At 34.5% G+C, this 22,837-nt stretch overlaps 1 protein-coding gene across 2 annotated transcripts in view; it reads right to left on the bottom strand.

Moving 5' to 3' along the window:
* LOC124972408 (putative P2Y purinoceptor 10) overlaps positions 1-13,252 on the bottom strand; it is a 36,053-nt gene extending 22,801 nt beyond the window's left edge. Inside the window, exon 1 of one of the 2 annotated variants that reach the window (XM_047536806.1) lies at positions 13,135-13,252. The gene's annotated coding sequence lies outside the window, so the exon portion shown is untranslated. Of the gene's footprint in view, positions 1-12,500; positions 12,628-13,134 lie in introns of those variants that run through there. The other variant, XM_047536804.1, reaches the window with a different exon arrangement.
* Between the last annotated feature and the right edge of the window lie 9,585 nt (positions 13,253-22,837).

The raw sequence follows: 22,837 nt of genomic DNA, 5'->3' as shown, positions 1-22,837 counted from the left end.
TCTTTTTGTTCAAAACACTAGAAAAACTAGGGAGAGTAGGAATATACCTCATCATTGTAAAAGCTATATATGCTAAACCCAAGGCCAACATCATTCTAAATGGAGAAAAACTTAAAGCATTCCCTCTAAAAACTGGAACAAGACAGGGATGCCCTCTTTTGCCACTTTTATTCAAAATCATCCTGAAACTCTAGCCAGAACAATAAGAAGAGAGAAATTAAAGGGATAGGAATAGGAAAAGAAGAACTCAACCTATCACTATTTGCCAATGACATGATTCTATATTTAAAGGATCCAAAATTTTCCACCAAAAAACTTCTAGAACTAATAAATTAATTCAGAAAAGTAGGAGGATATAAAATAAACACCCATAAATCAAACACGTTCCTATATATCAGTGATAAATTTACTAAAAGAGAAATTAGGAAAATTACCATATTCACAATAACTTCAAAAAGAATAGTTGGGAATTAATCTAACAAAAGTGGTGAAAGAACTCTACAATGAAAACTACAGAACACAAAACTACAGAAACAATTTACAAAAGAAATTGATGAAAACCTTAGAAGATGGAAAGATTTTCCATGCTCTTGGATAGAGAGAAATAACATTTTCATAACGGGTGTACTATCAAAAGCATTATATAGTTTTAATGCAATTCCTACTAAAATCCAAATGGCATTCTCCATAGAATTAGAAAAAGCAGACATGAAATTCATTTGGAAAAATAAGAGACCCAGAATAACCAAAGCAATCCTTAGCAAGAAAAGTGAAGAAGGAGACATCACAAAACCAGGGCTTAAATTATACTATAGAGCCATTGTAATAAGAACAGTATGATATTGGCATCAAAACAGACACATAGATCAATGGTCCAGAATAGAAGATACAGAGACAAACCCACATAAATGCAGTTATCTCATACTAGACAAAGGCACCAAAAGCATAATACATTGGAGAAAAGATAACCTCTTCAACAAATGGTGTTGGGAAAACTGGAAATCCATATGTAGCAAAATGAAATGAAAGCCCTATCTCTCACTCTGCACAAAAAGCAACTGAAAGAGGATCCAAGACTTAGGCATTAGAACAGAGACCTTGTGCCTACAAAGAAAATGTGCACCCAAATCTCCAACATGTCACTTTAGGAACTGAATTCCTTAACAAGACTCCTAAAGGACAAGAAGTAAAATCAAGAATAAATAAATGGGATGGAATCAAAATAAAATTCTTCTTCACAGCAAAGGAAACAATAAAGAACATGAAGAGAGAGCCTACAGAATGGGAGAAAATCTTTGCCACCTGCACCTCAGATAGAACATTAATCTCCAGAATATATAAAGAACTCAATAAACTTAACACGGAAAACACTTAATAACACAATCAATAAGTGAGCTAAAGAACTGAACAGGCACTTCACAGAAGAAGAAATAGGATCACTCAAAAAATATATGAAAAAATATTCAATATCACTAGCAATTAGAGAAATGCTAATTAAAACTACAGTGGCATTCTATCTCAGTCCAGTCAGAACAATTATCAAGAATAAAAGCAACAATAAATGTTGGTGAGGATGTGTTGCTGGTGGGGCTGCAAATTGGTGCAATCATTATGGAAAGCAGTATGGAGATTCCTCAGAAAATTTGGAATGGAACCACCATTTGACCCAGTTATCCCACTCCTCAGTTGGTACCAAAAGGACTTAAAATCAGCATACTGTAGTCATACTGCCACAGCCATGTTTATAGCAGCTCAATTCATGATAGTTAAACTTTGGAGTCAGCCAGGTTGCCCTTAAACAGATGAATGGATAAAGAAAATATCATACATATATATGCAATGGAATATGACTCAGCTGTAAAGAAGAATGAAATTATGTCATTTGCAGGTGAACAGATGGAGTTGGAGAATATCATACTAAGAAAAATAAAACAATTCAAACAAAAGAGGATGAGAATAGGAAAGGCAGTAGAATGAATTGATATAACTTTCCTATGTTCATGTATGAATACATAACCAGTGTAACTCCATATCATGTACAACCACAAGAATGGGAAGTTACGCTCCATGTATGTTTAATATCTCAAAATACACTCTGCTGCCATGTATATCTAAAAAGAAAAAAATAAAAGAAAGAAAAAAAGAAATGTTATAATCCTACTTCAAATAAAGAATAAAAATTGAAGTTATAAAGAATAAATTTAAAGAAAGTCATGTAAAACATAATGGCATAGGCACATTTTAAGGAAATAGATGAGAAGATATACCATGCAAACATTAATAAATATAAAGAAAATCAAAGTGGATGTATTAATCTGAGGTAGACTTTAGAACAAACAAAGTTATAGGGATAAAGAGGGACATTTCATAAGAATAAAAAGGATCAATCCACCCAAAAATGTTGCAATTTTAAATGTATGTAAGAAAAAAAGCTTAAAATACATAGAACAAAATTAGATACAGTTGAAATGAGAAATAGACAATTATCCAAAACTACAGTTGGAGACTTCAACATTCTTTGCAATTTATAATGCAAAAGAGACATCTGCAAACAAGTAGGAGACGTGAACATCAACACCAACCCACAGGATCTAATCAACATTGTGGACATGTGTAACATGGTGATAAAATAAGGAATTAATATTTCGTTTTTGTGTTCAGTTTCAGGTACAGAACTTCTAAAACCTTTGAAATTCCCTGAGTGAAAATTTAAGAGGAATGTCTTTGGTTATTCATAATCAACATCCTTCAACCATACCTGAGTTTACACTAAAGAAGTGAATTCTGATAGGACCCCAATTCTCTCAGGATAGAGACTGATTGCCAGAGGAACCAACGATGTGATTAAAGGATTGGAAATTTCAGCTCTCACCCCTTAACGTCTCACCAAAAACCTCTGGGGAATGAAGAGTGTGAAGACTGAGTTCAATAACCAATTGCCCATGATTTATTCAGTCATGCATACTTACCAAGACCTACATAAAAATCTAAACAAGGCATTTTGGAAAGCTTCTAGAATGGTGATTACATCTATATGCCAGGAGGTAGCAAACCCAAAGCTCTGAGCACAGAAGCTCTTGTACTCAGATCTCTTCCTGCCCTTTCCTTAGGTACTTCTTCATCTAGTTATTTATTTGTATCCTTTATAATATTTACTACCATAAATCAGCAAATGTAAGTATTGTTTCCTTGAGTTCTGTGAGCCATTACATCAAATTATAAAATCTGAGAAGTGGGTTATTGGAAACACCAATTTGTAGCCAAATCAGACTAAATTATGATTCACCTGGGGATCTGCCACTTGTGACTGGCATCTGAAATGGGAAGTAGACTGATAGGACAGAGTCCCTAACTTGTGAGTTCTGAGCTAAGTCCAGGTAGGTAGTGTCAGAATTGAATTAAATTATAAGATACCCTGTTGGTGCCTATAGATAGAGAATTCTTAATGTAGAAAATGCATATATTTGGTGTCAGAAGTATTGTTAAGAAACAGGTTTTTGAGGAGCAAAACACACATTCTTTATATGTACCATAAAACAAATTTTAGCAGTTTCATTAATAACTGAAATATAGTGGTTGTTCACTCACAATAATATAATCAAGTTAAAAACTAAGTTAGGAATTGTACTAATATTCATTAATATCCTATATGTTAGACTCAGTGTCAACAGAAAATTCACCAAGCTCATGGAGATCAGATAGCATATTTTTAATTACTCCATGAATCAAATAGTAAATTCCAAGAGAAATAAAACTATATTTTGTATTGGATGAAATTGAAAAATACAATGAATCAAAATATATGTGGTGCAGCTAAAGGTTTACTTAAAGAAACAATGAGATCATTGAATATTAGAAAAGGAGAGATGCATCAAATGAATAATATAAGCTTTCATTATAAGAAACTAAAAATTTAGAGAAAAGAAAAGAAATTTTTAATAATTTTAATGAAATTGTTAACTTTTTTTCATGAAGAAATGAAATAGTAGAGATCAGAAATCAATGAAATAGGAAAGAAAAACAATTGAGAAAATCAATCAAATATAAACCCCATCACTTTGAAAAGAAACAGAAATTGCTAAATCTTCAGTAAGATCAAAAAACTTAAAAGAAGAAAACAGTAATTGTCAGCATGAAGAATAAAGAAGACATTGTGACTATAGACAATGTAACATTGAAATGTTAACAAGAGAATACTATAAATGATTATATGCACATAAATTTAACAACTTAGAAGAAATAGACCAATTCCTTAAAAAACACAAATAAAACAATCTCATTCAAGATGAAATAGATCATTTTAATGTTCTATAATTATTTAAAAAACTAAATTACTGAGTGCTTGCCTTACAAGCACAGGCCCTGGGTTCCATCCCCAGTACCGCAAAAAAAAAAAAAAAAAAAAAATTAAATTACTAAGATTTTGTAAACTTCAAAAACTAAATGTTCAGGTCCAGATGATTTCACAGATAAATTCTACCAACTAATTAATAAAAAGTAACATCAATTCTACACAATTATAGAAACAGAGGAAGAGGGAATATTCCCCATATCATCTTATGAGGTGAAAAATTTTCTGATACCAAAACCAGACAAAAGAGACCTTGCATCTTATAGAAGAAAAAGTAGGTCCAGAGCTTCAACATGTCAACTTAGGACCAGACTTCCTCAACAGGACTCCCATAGCACAAGAAATAAAAGCAAGAATCAACAACTGGGATAGATTCAAACTAAAAAGCTTTCTCTCAGCAAAGGAAACTATCAACAATGCGAAGAAAGAGCCTACAGAGTGGGAGAAAATCTTTGCCAATCATACTTCAGGTAGAGCAGTAATCTCCAGAATCTATAAAGAACTCAAAAAACTCTACACCAAGAATGCAAATAATCCAATCGACAAATGGGCTAAGGAAATGAATAGACACTTCACAGAAGAAGATCTACAAGCAATCAACAAGCATATGGAAAAATGTTCAACATCTCTAGTAATAAGAGAAATGCAAATCAAAACCACCCTAAGATTCCATCTCACCCCAATTAGAATGGCGATTATCAAGAATACAAGCAACAACAGGTGTTGGCGAGGATGTGGGGAGAAAGGTACACTCATACATTGCTGGTGGGGCTGCAAATTAGTGCAGCCACTCTGGAAAGCAGTATGGAGATTCCTTAAAACTTGGAATGGAACTACTATTTGACCCAGCTATCCCACTCCTTGGCCTACACCCAAAGGACTTAAAATCAGCATATTACAGAGATGCAGCCACATCAATGTTCATAGCTGCTCAATTCACAATAGCCAGATTGTGGAACCAACCTAGATGTCCTTCAATTGATGAATGGATAAAGAAACTGTGGTATATATATACAATGGAATATTACTCAGCCATAAAGAATGATAAAATTATGGCATTTGCAGGCAAATGGATGAAACTGGAGAATATCATGCTAAGTGAGATAAGCCAATCTAAAAAAACCAAAGGACAAATGATATTGCTAATAAGTGGATGATGACACATAATGGGGGGTGGGAGGGGTTAGTGTTAGTGTTAGAGTTAGGGTTAGGGAGGGGGGCAAGAATGGAGGAAGGAAGGACTGTATAGAGGGAAAAGAGGGGTGGGAGGGGTGGGGGGGAACGGAAAAATAACAGAATGAATCAAACAACATTACCCTATGTAAATTTATGATTACACAAATGGTATGCCTTTACGCCATGTACAAACAGAGAAACAACATGTATCCCATTTGTTTACAATTTAAAAAAAATGAAAATTTCCTGGGGCTGGGGAGATAGCTCAGTTGGTAGAGTGCTTGCCTTGCAAGCACTAAGGCCCTGGGTTCAATCCCCAGCACCGCAAAAAAAAAAAAAATAAATGGTTTGGTGAAAAATGAAAAAAAAAAAAAGCAATACAACAAATAATTGAAACTACAAACCATTATCTCTTGTGAATATATGTGCAAAACCCTTCAACAAAATATTACGAAATTAAATTCAGTGATATATAAATAATTATACAACTTAACCAAGTGAAATTTTTTCCATCATTACAAGACTGACTCAATATTTTAAAATGAAACAACGTAATTCACAATATTATCATGTTATAGGAAAAAAGCTACATGGACCCATCAGTTAATGTTGAAAAATCATTTGATAAAATCCCATATCCATTCAATCAAAACCTTTTTAGTAAGCTAGGAATCAAAGGCAACTCCCTCAACTTGACAGAGAATGTCTTAAAAACCTAAACATCATATTTAATGGGGAAAGACTAAAAAGATTTTCCAATAAAATCAGTAATAAGGTAAAGCATTTCATTTCACTTCCTCCTCTTTTATTAAAGATACTATTGGAAATTCTAGCCAGTGCAATAAGAAAGAATAAAAATAAAGAGAAACTTCAAAATGAAAAAAATTAAACCATCCCAATTTTAGGGTTAGGGAGGGGGGCAAGAATGGAGGAAGGAAGGACTGTATAGAGGGAAAAGACGGGTGGGAGGGGTTGGGGGGGAAGGAAAAAATAACAGAATGAATCAAACAGCATTACCCTATGTAAATTTATGATTACACAAATGGTATGCCTTTACGCCATGTACAAACAGAGAAACAACATGTATCCCATTTGTTTACAATAAAATTTAAAAAAAAGAAAAAAAAAAGAATAACACTTATACCATGATATTAGCTGGTCAGTCTCACCTAAATTTAGTGACTTCTTTAATAGCAGATAAACATATTGAATCTTTGCTCATTCATGTCATGTCTGAGAATTTCATAATTAAGTAATGTTCACAATCAGTTTTTCAGCCATTTCTGTTAGAAATATTTTCAGTTTTGTTATTCCCCATTTCTGATCATTGCTATGATTTCTGAGATATACGTTTTCCATTTGAGGACAATAAAGGCACATTTCTTTCAGTAGAATCATTATCATTATTATTGCTATTCATTAAAATCAGTATTATTTAGTAAAAAAAAAAGTGATTTACATCTAGAAAATATCAAGTAATCTACCAAAAAATTTCTCAGGTTAATAAATAAGTTTAGCAGGGTTGCAAGACAAAATGTTAACACAAATAAAACCTATTTTACTTCTTTACATTAACAATGAACATGTAGAAACTAAAATTGCAAATGCAATACCATTTACAATAACTCAAAGAAAACCCAAGAAATACTCAGGTGGAAATGTAACAAAATATTACAAGAACTGTATGCTGAAAAATACAAAATATTGAAGAAATAAAACCAGAAGCATAATGTATCCATTGATTGTAAGATTACACAAAATATAGATTTAAATTACCCCCTAGTTGATAAATATGTTTAATATCATTCCTGTCATTATCATAGGATATATTTTATAGGAAATATGCAAGTTTATTCTAAAACGAATATGGAAACGCAAGGGAACTGAAGTAGCTAAAGCGAATATGCAAAAGAAAAAAAATAAAGTTACAGGAATCAGTCTACAAAATTTTATGACTTATTTTTTGGTTCCAATAATCAATACAATATGGAATTGGCAGAAGATGAGACATATAAACAAAGATAAAGATTAAGTACTGTTTAATTCCATTTATATAACATATTCAAAATGGAAAAAAACAGAGGTGTAGAGCATGTCAAACGTTTTCAAGGCATAAGAGTTTCAGGTAGGTTCTCATGTGAAGGTGCAGTAGGGAAAGGACTTTTTTGTGTATGATGATGAATTCCAAATCTTAGTTGTGGTACTGGTCATACAAATACATAAATGCAAACAAATGGATGAAATCTAATGTCTATAGTCTAGTTAAGAGTATTATAATCTGATAAGTGAGGAAAGCTGATCATTGGTGAATACAGCACAGAGCCTCTGCAACATTTTTTGCATTTCCTTTTGAAACTAAATATATTTCAAAGTAAAAAGTTATAAAACATGCCTTGGTGAGAGGCCTTAAACCACAATTGGCTGGCTCAATGAGGAAACGAATAAAAAAGGACTTATCTCAGACTTTTCATATATATCGTGGAGGAAATCATCTTATGATCTATCAAATCTTGACTATGCTGTTCATCTTCACAAATGTTCACCCTCAATTAAGAAATAGGTTTCCACTTTAATTTTAATTGGCATAAATGTCACTTTCTGACTAAGGAAATTCAGTTGCAAAACCTTCAGAAGCCTCTCTGGAAAAACATGGTCATTTTTCAGCAGTTGAATTGTATCTCTCCTCAGAACCAGTTCTCAAGTATACAATCAGGAAGTATGATTCTTAAGCCCAGCCCAAATCTTAATTCTCTTACTTGCCCACAGAAATGCAGCAGCATTGCTTCAATCTAAAGCGAGCAAAAAGGAACTAACCAGAAAAGGGAACACTTGTACACTATTGGTGGAAATGTAAATTAGTACAGTTATTTTAGAAAACTGTGTAGAATTTCCTCAAAAAGCTAAAAACAGAACTACCATCAAAAAATATATCCATCAGTTCCACTTCTGTATATATATTCAAAGGAATTGAGTTCAGTGTGTTGAAGAGATATCTATTCCCATGTTTATTTCATGATTATTCACAATAGTCAAATAATTGAAGCAACCTAAGTGTCCACCAGTGAATAAACGGATAAAGAAAAAGTGGCATATACAGAAAACACAATACTATATGAGCTTAAAAAAAGACATTCTCCCATTTACTCCAACATAAGTGGAAGTGGGAGACATTCTGCTAATGAAATAAAACAGCTAAAGAAAAACAAATACTGAATAGTCTCACCTATATGCGGAATCAAGAGGATGTTACAGAAGCAGAGTAGAAAGCAAACAGTGACCAGAGAAGGGGGATTAGGGTGAGGGTGAGGGGTGAGGAAAAGGAAAATGTTGACAAAATGGCATGAAATTTCACTTATAATGGAAGAAAAGATTAAATGATCAATTGCTCTGCATGGAGACCACAGTTAATGTATTGTATATTTCAAAATTACAAAAGATAAGTTGGCTAGATGATGAATTTATTAATTGGCTTGAATATCCAGAGTAACCAAAGCAATCCTTTTTGAGAAATGTGAAGTGAGAGATGTCACAATACCAGACCTTAAGTTATACTATAGAGCTATAGTAACAAAAACAGCATGGTACTGGCACCAAAAGAGACATGAAGACCAATGGTAGAGAAAAGCAAAGAAAAACCCACATAAATACAGTTATGTCATACTAGACAAAGACACCAAAAGCATAATACATTGGAGAATATGGTGCTGGGAAAACTGGAAATCCATATGTAGCAAAATGAAATTAAACCCCTATCTCTCACCCTGCACAAAAAGCAACTCAAAGTGGATCAAAGACTTAGGTACTAGGACAGAGACCCTGTGCTGGTAGGACTGAAAGTTGGTGCAACCACTCTGGAAAGCAGTTGGAAATTCATCAAAAAACTTGGAATGGAACCATCATATGTCCCAGTTATCCCACTCCTTGGTATATACCCAAAGGACTTAAAATCAGCATACTATAGTCACACGGCCACATTGATGTTTACAGCAGCTCAATTCACAATAGCTAAGCTATCGAACCAACCTAGGTCTCATTCAACAGATGAGTAGATAAAGAAAATGTGGTATATATACTCAATGGAATATTACTCAACCATAAAGAAGAATGAAATTATGGCATTTGCCAGTAAATGGATGGAACTGGAGAATACAGTGATAAGTGAAATAAGCCAAACCCACAAAACTGAAGATTAAATGTTCTCTCTTCTATGTGAATTCTACCACACAATAAGTGGGAGGGGGATAAGAAGTTCATTGGATTAGACAAGGGGGAATGAAGGCAAGAGATGGGGGATGGGAATAGGAAAGACAGTAGATGAACCAGACATAACTTCCCTATGTTCATATATGAATACACAACCAGTGTAATTCCACATCATGTACAACCACAAGAATGGAAAGTTATACTCCATGTATGTATGATATGTCAAAATACATTCTATTGTCATATATATCTAAAAAGAACAAATAAAAAAATAAAAACTTAAAAATCACATTGTATGTCATAAATACCCACAATTATTATTTGTCAATTATTAATATATTTTGAAAGAAAATAAATGATTAAAATAAATGCATCTATAGAAAATTAACACAATAAATTATATGCAATATAGATGAAACTACATTTAAGAAGTAAATTTCTTTTCCAAACATAACTATAAAAAAGGAAAAAGGAAAGCTAACCCTATGATTGGCATTACTCAATTTCTGGAATTTCCATAGGTATGTTCACAGGTTGTTGGCCAGGTATAGAAAGTACACATTGCAAGTATTATTCTTATTAAGTAGACAGGAAGTGTGAAGTCAGTAACTTTCCCTCTGCACTATCCTGCAATGCCTTAATTTTTATTCCTTTGCCCTCTTCTCAATTACTATCTGTTTTTGTGTGTGTGTGTGTGTGTGTGCAGTGCTGGGGATTGAACCCAGGGTCTTATGCTTTCAAGGCAAGCACTCTACCAGCTGAGCTCCATCCCCAGTTCCACTAAGTATCTTTAAAAGTGCCAACCTTCCTTGTTTGAGAAAATCTAACAGCTGGCTGTTAAATCTAGTTCATTAACTCATTCACTGAATTTTCACTAGCTTCACCTATTACCACTAACAGGAACATTTGCATTTCAAGTATAGGAATTCAGAGAGGCAGTAAGTAACATCTGGGAATAGATTGCTAATAATGTCATTTCTGGTTAGAAGCAAACAGGCAGTCAGGACTAGGAAACACATCAGTCTGGGGTGCATTTTCCCTGCATCAAAATGATGTACTTAAGCAGTTGCCGATTTTTAAGTCTAATTCTAGTGGTATGCTATCATTTTATACCCCTAGAAACTATGGACAAGTTTTCTTTTTCCAATCTTGAGCAATTATTTTGAACAAGTGGAAAAATGTCTCATGTTCTAGTGAATAATTTCTTTCTAGGACACTCACATTCACAGCTGCAGAAAGCAAGACATCAGCACAGAGTCAGCGAACTGCAACCCCTCCCTCCCCCTAGGGCTCTACAATTCAGCAACTGTCTATTCCCTACTAAGCTCGAGCTTTGGGCTAAACTTTGTTATTAGAAATACATAGATGATTAATTTCTCCGTTCCCCCACTCGGTCTCCGCAGCTGCTTCAATAAGCAGCCTCCTCCTCAGTAAACTTGCTTGGAGGGTGGGGGAGGGGCATCTGACAGGGAAGGAAAAAAAAAAAACTCCACCCAGAGCTTTCAAGTCAGCTAAAGAGATCCTTTCCTCACAATCCCGCCAAAACTCAATTTCTGCGGAAGGTCAGTCCAAGGAGTACTGTTGACCTCAGCTCTTCTGGAGGTCCCCAGAGCCATGCAGCTGCTTGGCCTGCCTGGGTTTCATATACTCAGTCTCAGTCCCAAGTTTCAGTCACTCTGGAACCACTTCCATGGAGGAAAAACCCCACCTATACTTGTGGTCAGAGAAATTAGGCAGAGTTTCTTTCAATATTCAACATTATGGTGCTGCTTGGCAACCATAATATGCAGATAGTGCCATCCTGTGAGTCATGCTCATGTAGTCTACAGCTGTTAGTTACATTTTGTTTCTGGGGGGAAAAAAACCTAGTAGTACAATAAAGTCTTTATTCTGATATTTCACAGAAGAAAAAAACTTCATTGACACATTTTTTACTAAAATTTAGTATCTACAACTCTTTAATCTGAGGAAATTCAGTATATAAAAAATAATGATTTATCTGTATCATGGAAAGGTTGTGGTATGACTAGGTCTCACTGATATCTTAGTATGGCTTGTACTAACTTATCTAGGATTATATATTTTTTACATATTGTGAATGATCTTCCATACTTAAGAATCAAACTCCAAGTGTGAAATGAGCATACTTTACAAAGAACAAATATTTTGTTATTTCAACTAAAGAAAATGGAAGAAATTCCTTCTAAAAATGACAGTAAAATATTTGGAACCCCTTCTTAAAATATTTCCCATGTTCTAAAATTAAAAATACATCCAAAAAATGTTCATCGTAAGTTGAGAATCAGCTCCACTGAGATTTGACAGCTGTGCTAGCTTCTAGGGCTTGATGAAAATCCTTTTGTGCTATTTGAAGCCATCAGGTCCCACCCGAGAAGGCATGCATGGAAAATGTCCCAATCCAAGAAAACATGTCAAGTCTCATTTTATGAAAAGATTTAGGCATTCAAATATATTTACAACTTGAATGCTGTTTAATTTGGTTGACAGAAACCATGGATTTAAAATTTTAAGTTTATTTTCCTCCACAGCTCACACTAAGAGAAATGCGTTTAATCAACCACAATCTTAATTTTGACACATAATTGTTAGGAGCAGTGTTTAACATTAGCCTGGACTCCTGGTTTTTGTCAAAGGCGTACTAATTTGTAGAGAAAGGAGCTTTCTATCTAGACAGGCACATTTCCTTTCACAAAGCATGCAGCAGTTTCAGTGAACATTTTAACCACTTACACTTATAAATAGATATTACCTCACTGGAGTCTCCATTCTTCTTAACAATATATCCCCCCAAAGTAATATATTAGCAGATTCAGGGTTACATTTTCAATGGAAGCAGCAGAAATTTACTGTCGTTTCCAATTCACCGAGACTTTTAAGTTCTATTTTTGAATGTATGAAGAGAAAGCCAAGAGCCTTACCCTTTCTACCCAGATATCCTGTAGAGAACTGCAGGCTTGTACAGCTACAAGAGGAAGTAACGTAGTTTATTCAGCAAAACAGGAAAAAAACAAAATCGTTTACCTCTAATGGGAGGTAGAACTGTTCGTCAGCATCACTCAGTTGTTTAGGAAAGCAGTCCCCTCAGAGGATATTGTGGGCAAAGAAAATTCAAAGTTTGGCTTTGATAAATTCAGAGTTTCCATGATTTGTACTACTTCTTCAATCAGGAAGAGAGTATCTGACTTTAATTTGCCACGTATTACCATAGTTTTTTCAGTCTATTTTGAAAGTTTAAAGTGTAGGCTATGCAAAACCAATCTTAAGAATTAGAATTTTACTTTGGTATTTAAAAAGTGAGCTGCAATGTATTTAAAATGCTAACACATACAGAAAGCAATAAACATTATTTTACACATGTGTATCCATCATATTTTCTTCCTTACCATAGCTTCTTCCTGCTTCATTCTTCCAAGGCATCTACTTCGTGGGGAAATTCATTTGCACTACTCTGATGGCTATCAGGTAGCTATTCCATAGTTTGCTAAACTTGCAGAAAGTACTACACTTCCAGATATCATTAGATCCCATGTATGCAATGGCTGCTGCTTCCATCTAAAGACATAAATGGTCATGTGTCTTTGCCATGGTGCTTGGAAAAAGAATGTGTCAAAAATGTAGTGAGCTTCCTGGTATGCACACGCCCATCTTACTCTATCATGATCTTTCTTCTTCCTTTTTTCCTGTGTGTATGCATGTGTATGTGTAAGTCAAATATGACTTTCAGGCTGGCTAAATGAGGTAAATATTTCCAGTCCATATTGAACTATTTAGCTCACACTGCTAATTTTCTGCCATGTTGTCTGTTTCAAGTATAAAAGATGGTAATAATAGGAAACTTTTTGGGAATCAGGGCAAATTTTATTGGTCACCAAAAAGGAATGATTTGAGGTCACCAGAAAGACTGCTTAACAATGTCTCCCATAAAGATGAGTAACATACTATTTGAGACATTCTTTTTAAAATTTTTTTTAGTTGTAGATGGACACAATACCTTTATTTTATTTGTTTATGTGGTACTGAGGATTGAACCTAGTGCCTCACACATGAGAGGCAAATGCCCTACCACTGAGCCACAACCCAGCCCCTTGAGACATTCTTTTGGGTTAGGAATTGTTCTCTTCAAAAACTTATCTTCAAAAATACTAGTTTTAACATATTAAATTCTTAAAACTATATTAGAAATGTGTTGTTTGGTTAGCATTAGGCATGGGTGGAGGAAGAGTAAAATGCCTAAAAATGCAGACAAATGTTCAGAAAGGATTGGTAAAGATTCCAAAGACAAACTTCTAGGATTTCATGATACTGATGTTGGCCCCATTGGAAGGATTCTCTAACAGTTATTTAACAGGCTTTTGTCTGAAAATATCATTAACTGCAACAAAAGCAAAGCTTTGAAACCAAAAATTCCTCCCTCAAAATGTTAGTTTCACTACTGTGTGTAGTTATACTTTGAGTATCTAAGATTATAAGCGGCTCTCTAGCTATTTCTTTATTCTAAATCTTTTCCTTTTGTATGTAAAAATGTGTGTAATTGTGTGTGTGTGTGTATGTGTTTATAGTATAGAAGACAAAGCAATTGATCATAATATTGTTATAAGCCATGAGAGCTCAACAAAGGTTGAACCCAGAAGAGTAATGTAAACAAAGCCAGGGTCAGTGAAAATCTGCAAAGAGCAACAACCTAAAATGTGCATGGGAGCTGAAACTCAAGCCAAATAGTGCTCCCAAGCACACCGTATCTTTACGTGCAGGAATATGTATAGTTTTCCTTTACAAAAGGCGATCCTTTTAACCAGGGCCCATGTGAGATAGGAGGAGAAAACTTTTTCTAATTTTCTAAAGGAGATATAGAGATGATTCTGATGAAATGTATTATTTTTACATAATGTAAAAATAAGGTACAAATAGATTGGTGAAGTGAGTTGGAAAGCAATAAAACAAGTCAGCAATATTATAATAATCCAAGCATAAGTTAATAAGGATTTGGGAAGTATCATGAACAGGTCATGGGCAACTGCAAATGGGGTTGAGAAAGACTAAATGCCAGAAAGAGACTTAGTTATTGAAAAGAACTGAATTGTCATTCCATGAAAGGAACGTAGTCAGATCAGCTGCTTTAGGAAGTAGGTGTGATGATCATATAGTAGAACTTTCAAATAATGAGACTGAGTAGCCAACCAAATTTATATTTTTCCCTCACTAGTTTCTGGTTCCTTGTTCCATGTTCCTACCACAATCCTCTTTTGCTCTCCTTTAACATCAGGAGATTTTAATCTTGATTCCATGAATGGGCTTCTGTAGGTTTGCAAAACTCTTGAAATTGTGGGCATATTGTTGATTTTTTAAAAATGTTTAACATTTTTAAGTGTCTTGTTTTAGAATTGTTATTTTTCCTTCAAAAATTTTTTATGGGGAAGTGAATAGGAGACATGTATAAACGATAGAGAGATGAAAAGATGATAGATGGATAGATAGATAGATCTTCATTGTCATTTCAGCATCTGAGCGAGAATGAATAGAGTGGAGTAATATTCTTTTTTTTTTTTTTTTGTACCTAGGAAGAACACTGGAACACTCTACATTCCTTTTTAATTACTTATTTTGAGACAGGGTCTTGCTTGGTTGTTTCAAGACTCACAAAGTTGCTGAGGCTGACCTTGAACTTGTGATCATCCTGCCTCAGCCTCCAGATTTTCTGGGATTACAGGTGTGCACAACTGTGTTTGGCTTGGAGTCATCATTGGTTTTGTTTTTTGTTTTTTTTGTTATCAGATATTGAACCTAGAGGCACTTAACCACTGAGCCATAACCCCATTCCTTTTTTGTATTCTATTTAGAGATAGGGTCTCAGTGAGTTGCTTAGGGCCTCACTAAGTTGCAGAGGATGGCTATGAACTTGTTATCCTCCTGCCTCAGCCTCCCAAGTTGCTGGGATTACAGGTGTGTGCCACCACATCTGGCTGAAGTTATCATTTTAAGAATCAAAGAAATTAGAAGAAAAGTTCAGTACTTTCACTTAGTACTTACAAACAATTTAAGCAGGAAGAAGTAAAAATAACAGAAATTTTTAAAAAGTCTCAGAACCCATCACAGAGAAGAAATTCTATATGCTGATAAATGTTATAATGATGAGAAGATAAAATTCCTTAACTCCTGTAGCCCACTGTCTGTCAGTAAGCTAAGTTGAACAAGGTGTATGTGAACAAGGAATAAGAAAAGGAACTTATCCAGTATGTCCTTGCAGACTGACACAGATAAGATTGGTGATTACAAGAAGAAGGAATGAATTTGAGAGATGTTCCAAAGGAAAAAAAAAAAAAAAAAAAAACAACTGGATTTTGTGTCTGACTTTGGAGGTTGAGAGAAAGGAGGCAATCAACAGGCAATATATCTTGGGCCTAACTAACTAGGTGGATGATGCTATCATGAAAGGAAGTGGAGCCAAGCATGGTGGCACACACCTGTAATTCCACCAGCTCCCCAGGAGTTTGAGAGGTTAAAGCAGGAGGATTGTGATTTCAAAGCCAGCTTCAGCATTTAGTGAGACCCTAAAGAATTCAAGAGACCCTGTATCTAAATAAAATATAAAAAAGGCTGGAGATGTGGTTCAGTGGTTAAGAACCCCTGGTTTCAGTCCCCAGTATCGAAAAAGAAAAGAAGAAGGAGGAGGAGGAGGAGGAGGAGGAGGAGGAAAAAAGAAAAGAGAAGAAAAGAAAGGAAATAGAGTATCACTCATCTGTTCAGCAAGTGTTTATTAAGCAAATAGTACCTGTAAGTACTCTACTCAGTGACACAGTAGTAAGACATGACTTCTCTACCAAAGGATTTTTTTTAAATGTATCGGTTTACTATTCCTACTAAAGGGGCATAATTAGAAAGAAATCTTATCACTTCTAGAAATAGTAGATAAGTAAGAGAGAAGGGGGAAAGCTCAAGAATGACTTACCTACTCACCAAAGCTACTTTGTTCCAAGAATGCCTTGGACACATATAAATTGACTTATTAAGATGATCACTTTTACTCTAATTGCTATGACTTGTCCCTTTATATACTTTTATTTAAGCTCTCTCTGCCCTCACTTTCACAAATTTCTCTGACTGAAAAACAGCTTGAGGTTCCAGTATTATTCACCTATTTGGAAGTGACTGAAGAAGGCTGTTAGCCTCTTTTAAACAGCACTGATTTCCTCTTGGCACCGTTACACAACAAAATCACTGTGCAGAGAAATTTATGGCATTAGATTACATTCATGGAAATGGTCGATTGGAAGGAACTGGCCTAGATCTCTTGGTGTTTTAACCAGACCAGAACAAACTAATCTGCTTCAAGTCCTGTCACATATTTCTGTGAAACTGAATTGTGGGAGTCCTGTTTTCATATTCCTTACTGTTTGTGATGAACTTTCAAGACAGTTGCAGTTGTTTTTAAAACTTACAGCATTGACTCAGAGACAATTTTTTCTTTCATACTTAAATAGCTTCAAAGTCATTTTAAAAAACAAACCCCATTTTCTCATGGATTGGTGAAGCTTCTATATTTATGTATGAAGCAATTTAGTTTTTAAAGTATTTCTTTAAGAATGAGGGTTTATTTTATTATTATCCGTGTGGTAGGTTCTATCAGAGTACAAAAACTGTTTATTTACATTCTTTTTGTTCCTTGGAAAACTGGCTAAGAGGAATCCATTACTTTAAAAATATACTTGATCTGTTAATTCCACAAACACTTATAAAAAACACCTATCATGTACCAAAGACTTATGGGTGGTAGATGAATGCAAAGATCAAATAACAAGAGTTTAGAGGAAGCTCAAACTTAGATGAGTTCTATTATTACCCTCATTTTACAGATGAGAAACCTGAGGCTTAAAAACTTCCTCAGACAACTTGCACAAGACAACACACAGAGAAGTACTTTAAGCAGGATTTCAAACCATGTTCACCCAAGGCCTCTGTTCTCACTGTTATACTCTCTCTCAGAGGAAGAACACTACACTTTTACTAATTTTTTCATATCTTATGCAATAACCAAGATAAAGTAATATTTGTATGTACCAAAAAATTACATAAAGTAAACTACATAAATAATACTTACATGTTGACTAATTTATTAATATCCATCAGCTACACGAAAAAACTCACTTGGGCATGTCTAGCCATTTTCAGTTACACAGCAGCTGCACAACCTCTTTTAGCTTCTTGATGAAAGACTATCTCATTGCAGGTGGGGAGAAGGGTAATGTGAAATTTAAGGCCTGGAAAACAACAAAAGAGAAAGGAGACTTTCTCGGAGGGCAGTCTCCAGGTGCCCTGTGTGTACCCTTAAGCACATTTGTTTAGGGGACAGCTGAGGTATGATCTCATTTGTAGAGTTATTCCATCTTCTTCTATTTGCTCACTTCTAGAGTCAATGTTTCCTATGCCTAAGCACTCTAGTAGGAGGTGGGTCTTCAGAGAAGAGCAAACCATTGTTCCTGACTTCAAGGAATTTTCAATTTAATTATATTGTTAACAGTGTACCTCTCTAGAGTTCTGTGACTGACTTCTTTCATCTGGAGAACGCATTGACACCATATAGACCTATTTTTAGGAGCAGCTGAGTTTGGGGAAGTGATTTTAGGGTATTCAAACTACTTTCCAGTAGTGTTTAAAATATCAAAATTAGATAATCCAGCCCCTCCACTGAAAACTGATTTCAATAAAAATGTCAACCACTTGTCTGGGGTAACATCATATATATAACAACTAAAATATTATTTTTTCTATTTATTTATATGTGGCACTGAGACTCAGACCCATTGCCTCACACATGCTAGGCCTGTGGTCTACCACTGAACTAATAACCCCAACCCCTGGGGTAATATTTTAAGTTGTGATCCGTGAGCTCTCTGAGGAGAGAAAACCCTTTCAATTCATCTTTGTTTCCTGAAAAGCTAGCCCAGTGTATTGTACAAAATAAGTCCTCAATAAGTGATGAATGAATAAACAAGTCACTCACACCTTGGCAAAAATAAAAGAGAAGTTTTGAATGTGGGGAAAAATAGCAGATGAATACCCTTAGGGAAGAAGGTGGAGAGCAACTAATATTAAGAGGAAGTTGAGACAAAATTAGCCTCTTTTGCATTTGACAAGAGTTTGGTTCTTGGTTTGTCAAAATATTTCAAAATTTCTTTAAGCTCCACTAACCTTCCCTGGCATGTTCATACTCTCCATGGCCTTATCAGTGTGTGTGTTCTGTAGCTCAGTGACCTTAAGCTACCCAAGAGAGAACTTTTGTTCTTTCCTAAGAAGCATATATTCTTCCAATGGACCACAATGAAACATACCCTCCATTAGCTTATGATGAGTTCATCGTTTCCATGCACACATTTGTACCTGGCTGTTGCTCTAGGAGTCTAAAAGGGTCATTAGGTACCCAAAATAAATGAGAGAAAAGAAATAAAGTCCTGAAGTTTAATCTTTTGTTTATAATACTGTGACCACAGATTTGGAGGGCTCCAGCAGAGTCTATTCACAAGAGGGCAAAGGATGATATATGTTTGTTCTGTTTGACTTTCAGAGAAATCTACTTTGTATTTCCTCCAGAGGGAAGTTGAGAAGGGAAGTGATAATTTAGGGTTCTCATGATGGGACTTAACTTGGTTTGATCTTTTTCCACACATTTAATCTCCAAACAGATGTCAGCACTTTTTGTAGACCTCTCCAAGACCCTGGTTTTTGAAATTTGTACAGTTCTGAAATTTAAAATGAGTGTTAGTCAGGATCTTGGTTTTGGAAGGAAAATTTCTATATTAAGGGCCAAACCCAAATTCCTAATAAGAATGCTAGTCTGTGTTGCGCCTGGAAACTATCAGAAGCACTTGTAATTAATGAACTGGTGAAGGTTACCTCTTAATGACCAGGTGTTAACATCAAAAAGGTTTTGAGCTTCTCTGCATAAGGGCAATAAAAATCTAAGTACATGATTTCAAGAGGCCCTTTGTTATCCCAAACAATTTTTTAAAGGAAAGGGAATAGGATAAGAAGTAAAAAAGAAAGCAAAATATGCATAAAAATTAAGTATTAACTCATGGCACTATACACTGAAGATAGGTATATTTCATTCCCTGTATATTATACATTAATTTACTAAAATCTTATTTGTGGCAAAGAAAAATTAATTGAGCATTGGCTATGGCAAAGATTTCAAGCCAATGGGACAATATAAAATGCATATTTACATAATTTTTGTATAGGGAAATCAAGACACCGAATACAGAAACTTTAATTGAAAAAAGAATGATGGGGTTAATTACTTGAAAATTTTAAATATTTTATATAAAAGAAAATAAGAAAAAAATAAAAGCGAATGACTAACACTGAGGAAAGTATTTGCAATCAATATTGCAGTTGTGCCTTTAAAAGTTCTTATAAGTTAATAGAAAAAGTGTAAAGTTTAATTGAAAATAAATATAGGGGCTAGGGATATAGCTTAGTAGTATAGCACATGCCTAGCATCCACAAGGCTCTGGGTTTTGATGCCCAGTACCATAAAAATATTACTATGAAGGGTTGAACTTAGTGAAAATATCTTTCTTTATATTAAAATACTTTTAAAAGAAAAATATAAGACATGTGTAAGAAATAAAGTACAGAGGAAACAGTAATTGTGGTATACATTTGAAAAAACATTTTTCCTCATATTCAAAAATTTTAAAAAATTAAATGAGCGACTTCTGGATATATGAAGTAGATGTGTTTTTCCCTATATATCTCACTAAGTAAACAAAAAACATGGACAGTATATTTTTTTAAAAGGAGAAAACTCTGAAAATCTAAAATAAGAACATAGACTCACTAAGGACTCTAGGACTCAAGGAATAATAGAGAACTGAATTCCCTTGGTTTTCTTTTGCCTCATATCACAGATTTGTTGCTGGAGGAATAGCAATTTGAAAATGTCAATAGAAAAGCCTCAAGAAAATACTCCTTTTATAAGTCAAAGGACCAGAAAATTGACACATAGAAAACTTGTCCCCAGGCATGGTGGCACATGCCTGTAATCCCAGTGGCTCAGGAGGCTGAGCATGGAGGATTGTAAACTCAAAGGCTGCAGCTTCAGCAATTTAGCGAGTCTCTAAGTAACTTGGTGGGATCCTGTCAAAAGAGTAAATAAAAAGGTTCAGGGATGTGGCTCAGTGATTGAGCACTCTTGGGTGAAATCCTTTGTTACCCACCCACTCCCCCAAAAAGAGGAAAGGCAGAAAACTTGTACAAAATAAAACCTTTACTTTAGTCAAATGAATGGTCCAGAAAAAAAAAAAAAAAAAACAACTTGCCACCTGACCACAACCCCACTTCTTCCAGCACAGAGCAAGCAAGAAGTCCAGGTTTTCTCCCTCACTAGGCTGTGAAGCAAAGTGCCTTGTCTTTTTCCTCCACCCTCCTCCACTGGAGTGGTGTCTTAGCAATAAGAATTCAAGATTTTTATCCCCACTGAGCAGTAACAAGCTCCCTCCTAACTGAAGTGTCAGTAAAGAACACATGTAGAGCTTTAAATTCCAGGAGGACTTAATAATAAATAGATAATCCCTGCCCTTGTCTGTGGTAGAATCAGAGAAGGACGATAAAGAGTCATTGCCCACAAATAATAGTGAGAACATCACCTCTCACAGTGTCAATGGTGGCCACTTGGGAGCCGAAATAAGGCAATCATCATTATCAAGTATCAAGTGTGGTAGAGTGGGGAACCTCATCCCAGCATTGGAGTAATGTCATCTCCCTCCTAGCACTGGAGTAATGTCAGATGAGAAATATTTAAAAAGATTTAGAAAAGATTCAGTGTCTTATATTACCTAACATGTCCAGGATCAATTACAAGATAATTACTTTCACCAATAACCAGGAAAATCAAAATATGAAAGAGAAAAGTTTAAAAGAGGCCAATTCTGAGATAGCAGTTGCTAAAATTATCTGATAATAATTTTAATGTAGCCATTATAAAAATAACCCACAAAAAGAAATCATAAACACACTTAAATTTTAAAAAGAAGGTATCAGCACTAAAGAAAATTCACATTATCATAACTACTAATGCAAAATGAACATTTGATAAAATTCAACACATATTCATAATATAGCTTCTAATAAAACTGGACATAGAGAATGAGTTTCCCCAACTAGATAAAATATTATTTTAAAAACAGAATTATACATAATGGTAACAAATGGGATACCATTGCACTAATTCTGAGAAGACAAAAACTTAAGATCTCATTTTTTTCAACACAGTCCTTTTCTACATAATAGTAGAAGTTATAGTCAGTGTGAACAGGTAAGAAAAAGAAATATAAGATAAACATATCAGGAATACCCTATTTGTATATGGTGTGATGATCTACATAGAACCTCCCCAAGGAATCTACACAAATCCTCCTAGAACTAACAAGTAAATTCACAGGACACAGGTCAACATAAAAATCATTTGTATTTCAATATACTAGCAATAAACATACGAGAATTACTTTAAAATGCAGAGCCATTTACATTCACTCAAATGAAATGAAATAGGAGGTATAAATCTTAAAAAAGATACTGAATCTCTGTGCTGACAACTAAACGATGTTAATGAAATGTAAAATTGCCTAAATTAAGAGACACATACTTTGTTCATGATTTGGAAGTGTTAGTTTTCCCAAAATGTACATATAGGCTTAATGTAATATAATTTCTATCAAAATTCAAGTAAAATTTGTTTTGTATTCAGAACAAAATTAATTTAAAATTTATATAAAAAGGCAAAGGAAATACATAGCAGATCTATGTTGAAAAAGTGCAATGAAATTGTAGAATTGAGTGTGCCTATCTCAAGAAGCATTATATAACTGTAGCCAAGACAGTATCAAAGTGGCAAAATGATAGCTATGTAGATTAAAGGAAAATATAGAAAACCAGAGATAGGTCCACAGAGATATAATCAAGCAACTTTTGAACAGAGATATGAAAGAAATAGAATGGAGGTTTCAATTTCAAGACATGGTGCTGAAGTAATTAGACATCATTGACCTTAACATCACACCTCTCCAAAAATGAACTCAAAATATATCA

The sequence above is a fragment of the Sciurus carolinensis genome, chromosome X, assembly GCF_902686445.1.
Source record: "Sciurus carolinensis chromosome X, mSciCar1.2, whole genome shotgun sequence".
NCBI lineage: Eukaryota > Metazoa > Chordata > Mammalia > Rodentia > Sciuridae > Sciurus > Sciurus carolinensis.
The sequence above is the reverse complement of the archived record's forward strand: the minus strand, read 5'-3'. Positions and strand labels throughout refer to the sequence as shown.